The 14,610-nt window shown below is 40.6% G+C and overlaps 1 protein-coding gene across 7 annotated transcripts in view; it reads right to left on the bottom strand.

Moving 5' to 3' along the window:
* PDE1C (phosphodiesterase 1C) overlaps positions 1–14,610 on the bottom strand; it is a 424,317-nt gene that overhangs the window by 227,791 nt on the left and 181,916 nt on the right. The window lies entirely within an intron of this gene.

Below are 14,610 nucleotides of genomic sequence, written 5' to 3'. Positions count from 1 at the left end.
CGACTATGAAGTCGCAAAGAATGCAAATTCTCGAGGACTTATTAGAGCAAGAAGTGATTCCCAAGACAGTCAGCTCTGGTTACTTTGTGTTTTCCCCTTGCACCACGGAGGCAAGTCAAGGTCAAGGGCCCTGGGCCTTCACCGTGAAACTTGGTGAGAAGAACTTGGTTTCCTTTTCTGTGGGCTATTTCTTTGGGCTTGACCTACAGACTTGAGAGGGCTGTTCAGTGACTTGCTTCTAATTAGGTGACAGGAAAACCCAACGACGCCTGGAAAGGCATGGAGTTAGAAAAAGAAATATGCCACCTGAATTTATTCATGCATCTGAGCTATATCCAGACATTCAAACTCATCACAGAAGGATATACTTTATATGCTCTTCTGCTGAGCTCCCACCAATCACCATCAGTCACTTTCAAAGTACAGATTGTTATCCATCGGTGGATAATAAAATTAGTTTACTGGGTCACAACCAACATTTTTTATGTTAATAAAATAGAACTTGAAATATCATATTTAAGCACTGGTGGTAACATAAAACTTTAATTTCAGTTGTGTGCGTGTATGTATGTGTGAGTGTGAACACACACTGAGTCACAGTGTAAAATGTGTTCCTTACTGTGTGGGTCACAGTAAGCAGGAAAGCCACTTACTGCTTTATAGCAACCTAGAAATCAGCCCCTTGCTGGAAAGAGAAGAAGGGGGAATCATGGGAAGAGATCTGGAAAAAATGGTTTCCCCCATGAGCTCCTAAAAGCAAAAAAGAGGAAGGAATCAAATCTTCTTGTGGCCGGAGAGATGGGACTGGAGCTTTGGTATTCCCCTCCCCAATGACGCCCCTCCCAAATTATGGCTCAATCAGAAACCACGTCACATCATAAATCTCACAAAAAGGAAGAAAAGCTGATTTGAGCCAGCATAGATTTGTGCCCTGCACAGAGATGCCAATCTGGCATGTGGACTCCCCATAGCAGGGAAAGAGGAGGTTGAGCAATTTGATCCTTTTCCTTGGCATGGTTTTCACTGAAGTCCTTGTTCTCTACAAAGATTATTTTCCTTTTTTCCCTCATGTATGTTCATGGTAGCCCCCAGCCACGGTTGGCTTCAAATGCACAGGAAAATTAAACAGAAGAATTAAGCAGATATCCAAACCACCCACATCAGAATGTATATAATTAGCACTGATGATGAATTTAATGCAAACATGAAGTTATAACCCCACTTTTGTCAACAGATCCCAATATTTCAAAGTCAAATAGAGAGGCAGGATTACATAGGAGTTAAAAGCTTTGTTCGGATCAAGCACCAAACCAACCTCAATTGAAACCAAGCCCTACGACTTCTCACCTATAAAATAAGGACAATAATAGCACCTACTTCAGCAGGTGTAGTAAAAATTAAAAGAGATAAATATGGAAGACACTTAGCCCAGTGCCAGGAACATAAAGACTATCATTAATTATCATGCATTATTATTTTTATCATCAGTCAAAACAAAGTTTAATTTCTTCTCAGCCTAGTTTGTTTGTTTGTTTGTTTGTGTGTTTGTGTGTTTGTTTTGAGATCTATACCACTGGTATAGATTTAAAGTTACAAGAATAAAGAAATGATGTTTTGTTATAAATATTTATTGTAAATGATTTGTATAATGATGTGCTCCCAAACTAACACCGCAGGGAAGTTCCCACTTCCCTGAGGAACAAACATCGTTCTTCTCATTGTAAATGAGCTATCAAAAGCCAAAAAAATCCATACATTTGAGAGTTTTCATCTCTAAAGATCCAGGAGCTCCAAATTCCAACAGGATGAACCCATATCTGTCCTAGTATGTGGAGTACATTCACAGAGGGCAGTTCTTGCCTCTCACAGCAAAAGATACCAGCTGCTGCTGAGGAAATGGGAAAAGCAACCCCATGCTTCAGCTATAATGCACCTGGTGAGTTGTGAAATCTGACTTTAAGGGAGAGAAATTTCATCTTGACCCCATTTGGCAATGAGCACGAAGGGCAGCCTGGCCTCCAAAGGAAGCGCCGGGAGGGGGCAGCTCAGAGAAAATTCAAGGCAGTGGAATAATGTTCTCTGGGTGCCGGGCTATCCTCACTGCCAACTATTGTAATAGTTTTTTTTCCGAACAAAGGCTTCTCCACTACACATGATTTGCTTCAGAAATGACTTGTATTCCTATAAATGGTGCTCCTCTGTCTGATAAATTAGGACAAAGAGATGGGCATCTTAGCCACCAGGTCAGCCACAGTCACTCATCCTATGGGTTTACCTGGGAAACAAGAAGTAAGAGGGTCCTTTCGATGAAGTTGCTTATTGGATGGTTGGGGAGACAAACAAACAAGAGTTAAGTGTGACAAACGAGTGTAACACTGCAGTATGGCTGAGGCATTGAGGAGATACAGAGAAGAAAAAGTGTCACTTACAGGCTTGTATTAGAAAAGATGAAAGGTTTAAAATCAATGCTCTAAGTTTCATCTTAAGAAGGTAGAGGACATCATCAAAATGGCGGTGTGAGGTGAGCCTCTGTAAAGCTCCCTGGAATTTACAACTAATCGAACAACAATAACTTCACAAAGGACTCCCTGCACAGCAGACAGGCGAGACGAAGAGGCCCACTACTGAATTCACCTAAAGGTGGGCGAATCACGTCAGCAGGAGAGGAGGGAAGGGAGAAGTGCAGAGACGGAGCCGAGGGGGCGCAGGATGCAGACCTAGCTAAGTGCTCCAAGCTCGCTGCATCCCGGAACTACCGCAGCTGCAGGAGAGGGAAGAACTCGGACTGTGTGGAGGTTGGTGCCCCAACCCCTGCTTGGTTCAGGGATCACCTGCAATTTAACGGACCTTCCTAGTGATTCTGGTATCATTTAAGAACTCTTTGAATAACATCTTCCCATAAGAAACCCGGACCCAGATGGGATCACTGATGACTTCTATCAAACATATAAGAAAGAAATAATACCAGCCTTACAAAAACTCTTTAAGAAAACAGAGACGGAAGGGACATTTATCACGACTGCTTTTAATGTCTACTCTCTTATAGAAGATGTAGGAGATCCTTTCCATCTGCCCTCTGATTCTCATTTTAAAATGATTCTTGGTTTCTTTGGGATGAGCTGTTCTGACATACAAGTGGTCCATCGTGTTCGGGTGGCCATACTGCCTTCCCTCAAGTAGGGAAATGTCTTTATTAATTGTCCTCTTTCCTTTGCTTGCAGCCCTTAGAGTCATTCTCTACCTCCCTATGCAGCAGCTAGGTAAGGCTCACAGCTCACCCACAAGGAAACCCACAGCACAGCGACCCTGCCGTACCAAACCTCACTCAAGCCAGAGCAGGGACCAGGACTCAGATAACAAAAGTGGTGATAAAAATTAATTTCTGCTCATGTTATTTCCTCTAAATAAATACCCATAGCACCTTTCCACATCTGGCTATGTTTTCTTATTCATCCCTAAGTCTCAGCTCAGGTGGCATCACCAGCAAGCCTTTCCTGAACCCCAAACTAAGCATTGTACCCTTCTCTATGCCTGTGCACCTCCATCAAAAAAGTTACATTGAAATTTCCGGCCTGGATCCCTATCTCTCTCCCATCATGCCACTAGCTCCTTGCAGGTAAAAACCGTATCTTTCTCTCTCTCTCTCTCTCTCTCTCTCTCTCTCTCTCTCTCTCTCTCTCTCTCTCTCTCTCTCTCTCTCTTTTAATGTCTCACAGTGCTTGACTATCACAGAGTTGATACTCAGGAAACATGTAGTGAAATGGAGAGTCTGGAAGTGGAGTCAGACAACGCAAAGCCCATATCCATAAATAAAATATGTTTCGCTTTATTTTACTCGATACTTTTGGTAGAACTCATTTTAAAACTGAGTCCTTTTATTTTGCTCTTTGTTCAACCTCTCAGTAGTATCATTAATGCAAACCATGTGGGCTGGCTTTCACTTTGCAAATTTGACATCCCCTTTAAATCTCTGGTGGGTATGTGGGTCCCTGCCCACTGACCTGTGCATGGCAGGACCTCTTAGACAATGGCTACAGGGACCAAGAGAGTAGCAGTGAGCTGATGACACCTAGACTCTCTGGCTAAAACAGTTGGATTCCTTGTTTTAGACTCTTTCTGCAGACCTGGACTTTGTCTTCACAGTTTGGTGGAATAACCTGCAACACAAGGCAGCAGCTTCTCCTACCGCTGCCCATAATTTGCTGGCACCAATCCAACAACTCCCCTGACATGAGATCCTAAAGAATCAATCTCCTGTGCAAGCAGAATGAGCCCTTGAGGGAGACCCAGTTTTGCAGAGGAGTTTGCAAAGTCTCACTCTTAGTTGTGGTGAAGAATGGCATTCTGTGGCCATTAATTTTTATTGGGAGGGAGGGCATTATATATTAACAGCTAATATTTTTAAGCACTTACTAGATACCAAGAACCAGATCATATATCACACATACATTGTCTCATTTAATCCATATCAACAATTTATGAGTTAGGTACTATTTGTAGCCCATACGCTAAGAGTATGTATGTTTAACTGGCTGAAAAATCATAAAGTTAAGGAGGAGTGGAAGTGAGATTTAAAGTTGCGCCTCTCAGATCCCAGAATCCACACTCTGGGTGCCAATGCCATCACTGCGCTGTTTACAGACTTCTGGCATAATTATGCCCCTACAACATCCCACACAAACCGAAGGCAGTAGTAGGTCTCTGATATCAAGGAGAGGGAACCATCCACCCCATCAAGCTAAAGATCAAAAGTAACCTTTAAACATGATTCATTTTCCACACAAGAGACTAATTTAAGGAAAATTTCCTTCTATGCAAAATAATGATGGAAAATGGGAAGCGATTTTAGCTTTACAATGGCTTCATCAGAGCCTCATCTGTCAAATCCCCGGATCGTGCTCCGGGAACACATTTCTCAATACAGAGAAATCATCAGGGGGGGAAATGCAGATAGAAAGCAAACAGGTGAAAGTACAGAGCTAGTGTGATCTAATGAGCATAAACCCCAGTCCTTATGAATAGCTGTATACTCACGGGCCACCTTCAACCCTCTCACTGCCATTCTCACCATCGTCAACACCATCACCGCCACCATCGTCACCATCATCCACATTGTTATTAACTACCTTCATTATTAAGTCCTCTGAAGAAGTGAGGCTACTGCTTACCCATCAAACAGGCCTGGCTTGCATTACCAAAAGCGTTCATTTTCTATCTTTCTCTCTTGATAATGGGTTATGAGCAAGCGGTGGCGATCAGTAAATAGTACATGACTATTACTAACAACATAGTACACTAGAAGTAGTAAAATTACCACAAATAATTGGCAAATGTTTTGGAATCGTGGACTGGGCATAACAGCAAAGGATGATACGCACCTCATAGTCCAGATTGCACACATCAGGTTCTTAAGCTATTTAATTGCTGTGCTGATGCTAAGAAACTCTCGATTAGGATCTACATGATTAAAACATCTTAAAGATTCAGGAGCTGATTATAGAAAAGTCAACCCGCAAGTCCTCCATTTGTATTTATGCCAGCGGACAACGAGACAATCAGGACCATCCTCTCCCCTAGAAGCACAGGTCTCGCAATTCACAAACTCACAGCAGGAGGAGCTTGCCGTTGGACTCCAGGCAGAGCCACGCTTTCAGAGGTCCTGCACTGGCTCCTGGACTTGTTTCACTTTCAAGGGACAGTTTTGTGTCTGGGGTACTAAGTAGGAATCCATTCCAATTTATATGGGGCTCACTTTGTAGCTACTAGTTTTTACTGCAATGACTGTGATCATTTACTTTCTGCACCCCCACATGTAAGAGATAGGACTTCATGTACCAGTAAATTTGCTTTGTTTTATTGCCTCCTATGTAACAATATGCAATAATTTCAAATTGTTTAAGATCTGTTGGTTTTTATGCTTTTTCAGGGATAATAAAGTATAACAGCATGGAGAATTTGTGATTTCAGATTTGATTCAGTACTGAGTATACTGTATTTACATAAAACAATACTATCCCTTCGAGACAAGTTCAAAATCTCTTTCGATGCATGATTAAAAATGCTTTTAAATTTTTTCTTATAAAATGTAAAGACATCTAATACACCTGTAAAATCCTCTAGGTCAGTTACATAAACTACAAAGCAGAATTCATAAATCTGCTACATAAACAATGAATCATAGGTCAAAACAATAATGCTAATAATAAGAGCTAAAATACTCTTACACTTACTAAAAGTCAGGAAGCATACTTAATGCTTTCAATCTTTATCTCATTTAACCCTTCAATCAACTATGTGTGGTAAGTACTATTTCTTTTTTCTAGTCTGTCAGTTTGGTCTTTATTTCCAGACTTAAAGACTAATTTAATTGTAGGTGTAACTCCCAAGTGGAACTTACTAATTTCCAAGGAGAACATCTTACATACTGGGCTTTTTCAACAATATTAAGCAACGTGACAAAGGCGCTTGTCAAATTTCTTGATGGTTTTCTTTTAGGGATGGTTTCAAGTTCTATTGTTTTTCAAATGTTTTTATTAAAATACAGCTAGCATATAATATTGTATTAGTTTCAGATGTACACCATAGTATTCAACATTTATAGACCTAAACACGTGATCACCATGATAAGTCCAGCAACCATCTGACACCGTACCACGCTGTCACAATATTATTGATTATATTCCCCATGCTGTACGTTACATCCCCATGACTTATTTGTTTTATTCCTGGAAATTGAGACCTCTTATTCCCCTTCACCTTTTCCCTTCTTTTTTTAAAAATTTCAAATACAGTTGACATTCAATATTATTTTATATTAGTTTCAGATGTACAGCATAGTGGTTAGCATTTATACAAGGTCTGACCATTAAGTTCGCAAACTTGCCACCATGTGCTTACATTAGCAGCTCTGTACAAACAGCTTGGTAAGGTTTCATAGCTTTGGCATATCAGTGTCTCACCACTGTGTTCGTGTTGAAGAAAAGGAACCTGGTGGTGGAGGGGAAGGACTTTTACTCCCTTCAGTCACATTATTTGAATATAGCTTGTTTAGAGTTTTATTCTGTTTTTTTTTTTCAAATCACCAGTGTGATTTTTATTTAATAGAATTTACTTTGAATAATCTGAGTATTTTATTGCCTACATTTTAAATCTATAGAGTCTCAATAAAATTGGTCCCATGTTAGACACTACTTTACACTGCGCAGACATCATGTTTTTTGTTTTTTTGAAGTCTTCATGAAACTTTCCTGAGAGGTTCAACTTTTGGGTTGAAGCCAAATATGAAAAATTTCAAACATAAAAACATCCTGATGAGAACAATTGACAGAGTGGGGAAATGAACTCCAAAAGGCCGATCTTTCTGATCTTTTGATTTTATTCAGCTTTGAGTGGCTTCATGGGGTTGGGAGGTCCCACAGCTGTAAAAAATTATGAAACCACAGGGCTGGAAGAAACTCAAAGAGCTTTTGGCATAATCAAAGACCTGCCTTTAAATGCTACCCAACTACTTCTCTGCTGGGTGACCTCAGTCAAGTTACTTATTTTCCCGGAGTCCCTCATCTGTAAAACAAACCACCGTGAAGATAACAAGATAAAGCACACGAAGCACCTACCACACAGTAGACACACAATCAATGTAATCAGCAGGGTGCCCTTTAGACATCTCTATGTTTTCGCCAAAGTTTGTGTTTTGCCAATTGTCCTTAGAATGTCCCTCTCATGATTAGTTCACATTGTTCAGGTGAAATTAGAAGTATCTAAACCAAGAGAGATCTAGCTGATGGCCAACGGACCATTCCTCTGGGGCCAGACTACGTCACCCACCCAGGGGCCTTGTGCTAATTGGCAATGTTGCTCCTTGCAGATAATTCAGTTACAGGGCACAGAGTGCTTGCCAGCACCACCAACGTTGTTTAGTGGTCTTGGCTTTCTTGTGGGAGGACCTCAGTAATTAGAATCAGAGAGTATCATTTTTGAGCCAAAAGAAACCAGAGAAATCCTTGTGTTCGACCTCCTCTCTTTACAGAGGACATGAGACCACAGAGGAGAAATTCGGCACAGCTAAATTAGTGACGGAATTCTAATTTGACTCTTAGTCTTTCACCTATACCAACTGGTTCTCATATAGAGGTGACTTTACCCTCCATCGCACACTTTTGGTCATCACAATGAGGGGGAGGGGGATTGTTACTGGGATCCAGGGAGAAGAAGCCAAGGATATTACTAAACATCCTACAATGCACAGGACAGCCCCCACAATGAAAACATCGATAGTGCCAAGGTTAAGAAACTCTGGTCTACACTGTTGGACCCAGTTTCTCCAAGGACTGCAAACGCTGCCTCTTAAACTGCTACTATGGCAGTCGGACTTGGCCCCAGTGTGGGAGCTCTCACCAATGACTGAATCAACCAAGTCAATTTTGCCTCTGGAGTATTGAGGGCCACTGGGAACAGGAGGGATTTAGAGACTTGCCAGCTCAGGCAACTTCAAGTCTGGGCTTCACTTCTGAAGCACAGTGATATGTGCAGTCTAAGTACTCCTAAAGTCTTCAAGAGGCACTTAGGGCTTATTAGGCAATCTGAGAAACTGATTCTCAAAACCATTTTGGCAAAACACCACAGAACAGCCACGTGATGCACTCCATGCAGTTATCAAATATTCACCATTCACCTCAAACAAATATGCGTACATTTCACATTGCACCGAACATCTCCAGGACTTGAATGGAGGAAAAACAGAAATTAAAGCATTGATATCGAGCAAAAATTCTCTCAGGGTTCCCACCCAAAGCTAGCGTTCCATGTTGTAATAACTTAAGTAGAAAAGAAAAGCAGAGTTAACGATCCAGGCAATTATATACTTTCTGGTTCTTTCCCACGCGTGCCATCTGGCTTGCTGACCTCATAGGACTCAACCCTGGCCAGTGTGAGGGCCACATGGACCCTGAATGGGGGCGCATGTGGTGACTGGCAAAGACATGTGTAAGCAAGAGTCATTTATCAATCTAAGTTTATTTACCCACAGTTCCCCCTGGTAATTCTGACTTTAGTTCTGACCCACGGTAGAAATACATGGAATATCCCAATTTATGATTCACTCATAAATTCAATCCACATTTCAATCCACATTTACTAATTATGTCCAGGGCACCAAGCTTTGGGGGAGCATTTTCTCTATTCAATAAAATCATAATGATGTCAAGAAGAATGACATGCACCCAAGTAACTCCTGTACGTGAATTAGAGCAGTAGAAACTAAAAGAGCAAGATTTCTTTTAGGTAGAAAGATCTGAAAAGGCTCCATGGGGAGAAAAATGGCATTTGAATTGGATCTTGAAGAAAAGATGGAATTTCAGCAGGTAAAAATGAAATCATACAAAATAATAGAAGGATTATTAACGAATAAGGGGTGATAAAAAAAAACACATGGCAAATATGATATGACAATCAGCGAGGCATTCAACTTGACTGGTGAATGGAAGGCAGTAATGGAGACAGAGCAGGAACGCTGAGTTGGAGACAGATGTAGAAACTTAAAATCCTAGATAGAAAACAGGCCTTTATTAGCCAAAAGAAAACCAATGGCAATTTGTTGTTGTTGTTATTTTGTAAACACACATAGCCAGACACAGCTGAGCAGAATGGAAGAGATGAAGAAACCAGAGTAAAAAGAGTGGTTAGGAGGCTACTCAGTACTGGAAAAAATGAGCATTGAGACTGGGCTAAGCTCGTGGGAATGAAAACAGTGAGAAGGAAAAGCCCACAACCTGTAAGAGACCCATTTATCATGGGTAGAGGGGGAGACCAAAACTTAAAGTTAAAGAAACACACACAACAGAGAACATAAAGTGACTCAAAAGTTTGGAGCCTGGGTGAGTGGTAGAATGATAGTAATTATCAGACATGAAAATGGGAGAGAAAATAAGATTGAACGGTACCCAGAAGACCCTCTTGACTCAGAAAATGACAGCTCGATGCCAAGGTCCTTCTTGTTACTAATATCTACACATATGACCCAGACGCAGTTCTTGAGCTTCTGACTACATCTCAGCACCCTCTCTCACCAAACCTACTTCCTAACTCCTGCTACAGTCTTTCTGGGTCTATATCTGTGCGCCTGGTCCCCAGATGCCTGCTTACAATAGTAGGAGGGCGACTAAGTGAGAAAGAGATGAGGGAGCAACAGTGAGTTGCCTCAAACTCTGAACTCTCACCAAACTATCTATGCAGACCCTCTATCACCGTCCTTTCTCCCCAGGCTACGTTTCACCTGAAATTACAGTATTTGTAGGCCCTTCCCCATGTTAACCGCCTTGGGCATTATCCTTTGTGGGATAATGTATCCATCTGTCATCTGTGCTCTAACCAGATCACTTCACTGCTCTTTTTGGTCAGCTTGACATCCTACCATTACTGGAAAGTTGCCCTGATTCAGCTGGCAACCTTGGAATGTAAATGGGACATAGTCTCATAGCTGATACACATGTTCTTACCACTTTGAGAATTTATTCATCATCACAAGTATAGGAGAACACATTTTAAAGGACTTTATCATTTAGAAGATCCTCTTAGCCCTGATGTCATCACTGATCCTTAGGCTCTAACTATCAGTGCTACTAAGTAAGTAGTAAGTAGGATTGGTTATCCACATATTTGTAAAAATATGTGCCTTGATTTACCCTGTCGCCCTTTAACTTTCCAAATAAGTTACTTAGCTGTCATTTTTCATTGCAACGGTAGAGGACAACAGTCCACCCTTTCTACATCAATGATGCTGAAAGAGCTTCAGCATTCACCAGTCCTAATGTGTCCCAGGAATGAGACCGCGGCACAATTCAGCAGAAGATGCACCAGCTAACACAACAATACGACTGCTCAGAAGGCAACCTCCCCAAACAGTGATCTCCACTCACCTGCCCGCCTCCCACACATGACAATCTATTATTAACAGCAAAGGTGGCAGTTCTGCTGGTGACTCATAAGCATGGTGATTGATGAAGGCTGAACATGGGCAGTCTGGACTAAGAGAAGCATTTGCTGGATTTAATCAATTACTGGGCTCATCAAATGTGATTACTGAGCCACATAAAATTCCAAGTGAGAGAAGACATTAGACACTTGGGAGAAAAACATAACTCCTTGTTTGCCTTGTAACAGAGAGGCCACTCCACTACCTGCACGTGCGATGTCTACTTTATTGATTATCTCCACATATGTTTCTGTCCTGGACTTTCTTCCTCCTAATGGCCAGAATATTTTTAAGCCATGTGCCCTTTGAGAAAAAAACCTACAGAATCAACAAAACACACATATTAAAAACATGAAGAACACAAAGAGACGATTCTGGACTATCCTACTAGACTTTCATAAGCCCACACTTTCAAACACCATGAAGAGTAAGCAGTCCTGTAGGGTATCTTTGTGATTTAGTGAGAGAAGAGTGTATAAGCTGTGAGTTCCTCCCAATAGATCTAATCGTCCCCAATGACCTTCTATTGCAGCACTTACAGTATCTATTAGAATTATTTTATTCACATGCGTCTCACCTACCAGTCTGTGTACCTCTTCACAGAGGTTATTTCTTACAGATCTTCTTACTTCCAGTATTTACTTAAGTGTGTGGGAACAATGGGTACTAAGTGAACTTGTTGAATTGAAAGATTTTTCTAAAGTACTAAGCACGTGACTATTGATATGATTATCAAATAGATGAGAGATGTCTGTGGCTAAATTTAGTTGCTCGCAGACATAGTTCTAGATTCATAAATGATTAAATCAGATAAACTCAGAAGCAGAACTTCTACTTCAACTATCTAAATAGACTAGCATTAATAATAAACAAATCAACAGAAACCTTCATGCTAATGAGGGTTTTGATTCCTGGTGCGGCTTAAAATTCCAACTCCTCAGGTTTATGGACATGCTTTTATTTTTACCTCTGCCTCTGATTGTGCTCAGCAATCACAGCATTCCCTAGCATACTGAAATAGGGGTTTGAGTGTGTGTGTGTGTGTGTGTGTGTGAGAGAGAGAGAGAGAGAGAGAGAGAGAGAGAGAGAGAAAGGGACAGGGAGGAGAGAGAGAGAAGCACTTCTAACATAGATTCAGCTTATATCATCTCTGATAGAATTCCTTTCTTCAGGGGCATCCCAGAAGTATTAGATTATTTCTAGGTATTTGTGATTATTCTGTACATGGTCTGACACGCTTTCTCAAAGATAGAAACTTCTCACAGCCAAACCTGACAACTTGAAGCTGCAGCTGTATTAAAAACAACCTGATGAGAATGTTCTGGAGGTTTCCTGTGTAATCCTCTCTTAGCTGTCAAATTACCATTTCTCCACTTCAGCAAATCTCTTGGAATGATTGGCCCTCATGGACAAGACTCATTCAAAAGGCAAAAGGATGGCTCCTCTTAATTGTGTTGATTTAAAACCCAATTCAATAAGGTTTTCTGTGCAGGGTAAAGCGACTGGTATTCAGTAGCTAACCCAGCAAAGAGTACTTACAACATCACTCTTTCAGTTGAAATTCTGGTCTTGGAAGAGATGAACACATTTTCCTTAATGCTAAAAGTGAGACTCAGTGGGCTTCCTGTCATGAAAACATTCTCTTAGGCTACTAAGATCCGCCTAGTATTTCATGAAATGTTTAAATGAAGAAATCTAACTCGGTTGAATTGTAGCAGGATGATGATGATGACTCTGAAAGCTAGTAGATGTTTTTTTCTTCAAGATGGCTTTGAAAGGTGAGTAAATATGTAAGTGAAAATGAAACGAAATTCAGCAAAAAGTGTTTGAACAAAGGTAGATTATTTTTGTATCCTGGGCTGTCTTTCATGTCCAAAGCAAACCTATGAGATCTACAGCTTTTTAATATAACATTTAGGTCATTTAGTTTTTCTACATGCAGTTACCAGCTTTATTTGACTAATTATTAACCAAAGCCATATAACTATATTTAGAATTTAACTAACCAGTTGAATCCACACTAGTATGCTTGTCCCTAACATGAAAAAAAATCAGTTACTCCCAATCCAAATGAATCATTAAATTGACAAACATACATTCGGAGAGACGAGCATCTGACAGAGGTATCAAGATATATATACTTAAAAGTATCTATCATTCACCACATGAGGTATCCACATACTTCAAATTTACAGATCCCTGAAAAGGTCTCAAACAAGATCATTCTGGAAAAGGTTGAAGGCTTGGTACATGAAGGCCTCGAATTCTTTAATACCATCAAGAGATGCAATCAATGCCCTCTTCTCTTGAATCTGAGTGGTTCTGTGATACCTTGACCAATAAAATACAGCAGAAATGACACTGTGCCAGTTTCTGGACCGGGTCGTAATTAAGAAACTAGGAGCTTCCATTCCTGGTCTCTTGGAACTCATGGGCTAGGAAGTCAGCTAACAGTGCAGCTACCCTGAGACTACCAAGCGTACGAAGCCCAAGCTCCATGGAGACACTGGGATGAAAGCCACGTGGAGAGAAAGGAGCTCCATGGAGCACCAGGACTCCCCACATGTGAGTGAAGAAGCGATTTTAAAAGTGGACCCTCCATCTCCAGCAGCCCCAGCTAACACCAGGTGGGTCCGACTCAAACAGCTCAACGAAGTAAGTCCTTCCTGAACTCCTGACACATTAAATCGTGAGCACATAAAAATGGTGGTTTTAATCCATAAGTTTAGGGATAGTTTGTTCCTCAAGACAGACTAGTAGACATGGATCTATTTCATATGAAAATATGGATGTGATTAAAAATAGAAGAGCTCAAACTAATCCTTTATTAATTTGCACTTTGCAAGACTTCAATAAAGCTGGTATGAGACAGTCTGGATTTTTTTTCATTACATCGACATAAACAATGCAACAGCATTCACGTCAGATATGCAAAAATATGCTTTCAAAAATAATTGACATAGTAATTTGAAACTTGACAAGTTTGAGCAGCTCTCTTATAAAACTCCCTCTTACCTGTCTGTTTATCTCTCCTTAAAATAAAATTGGGGCAACTCTGAAACATCTCATACCCCAGGTTAACTACATATGAAAATTATAAATTACCTTTTACTACTCAAGGCTATTATGCCTTCTAACTTGAGTGATTAACTTACATCTTGCTCAGTGCTTCACATCCAGTTACTACCATGAGCCTGATGAACCCAAACAAGACGGAACTACTCAGCCATCTGCATAAGCTCACTATATTTCAAAAAGGATAGCAACCTCTCCAAAGCTTGAAGATTTTAGTTCATTTCCTCTTAATGATTCTTGCACTTCTCCACTGCATATCAAATTATCACACCACAACTTTGGATCACTGGCTTTAGTTGGAAACCATGGAACATAGTTTCCATGTTCCATCTGCTATGACATGATGCTCACTACAAAAGGTAACCTTAAGGTGGTCGATCTGAAAGTACCACTGTTGACACCTAAAGGCAGATTTTAATTGCATTGGTGATTTTTTATCTGAATGTAATCTGTTCAAAGCTATAATCCCAAAGTCAAATACAATCAATGCAGAAAAGCAGACACGAGCCTTTTGGGCTAAACTGCAGGTTGTGAATGCTTGGAGAGCAAAAGGTCTAAGCACCTCT

This window comes from Rhinolophus ferrumequinum, chromosome 20, assembly GCF_004115265.2.
Source record: "Rhinolophus ferrumequinum isolate MPI-CBG mRhiFer1 chromosome 20, mRhiFer1_v1.p, whole genome shotgun sequence".
NCBI lineage: Eukaryota > Metazoa > Chordata > Mammalia > Chiroptera > Rhinolophidae > Rhinolophus > Rhinolophus ferrumequinum.
The sequence above is the reverse complement of the archived record's forward strand: the minus strand, read 5'-3'. Positions and strand labels throughout refer to the sequence as shown.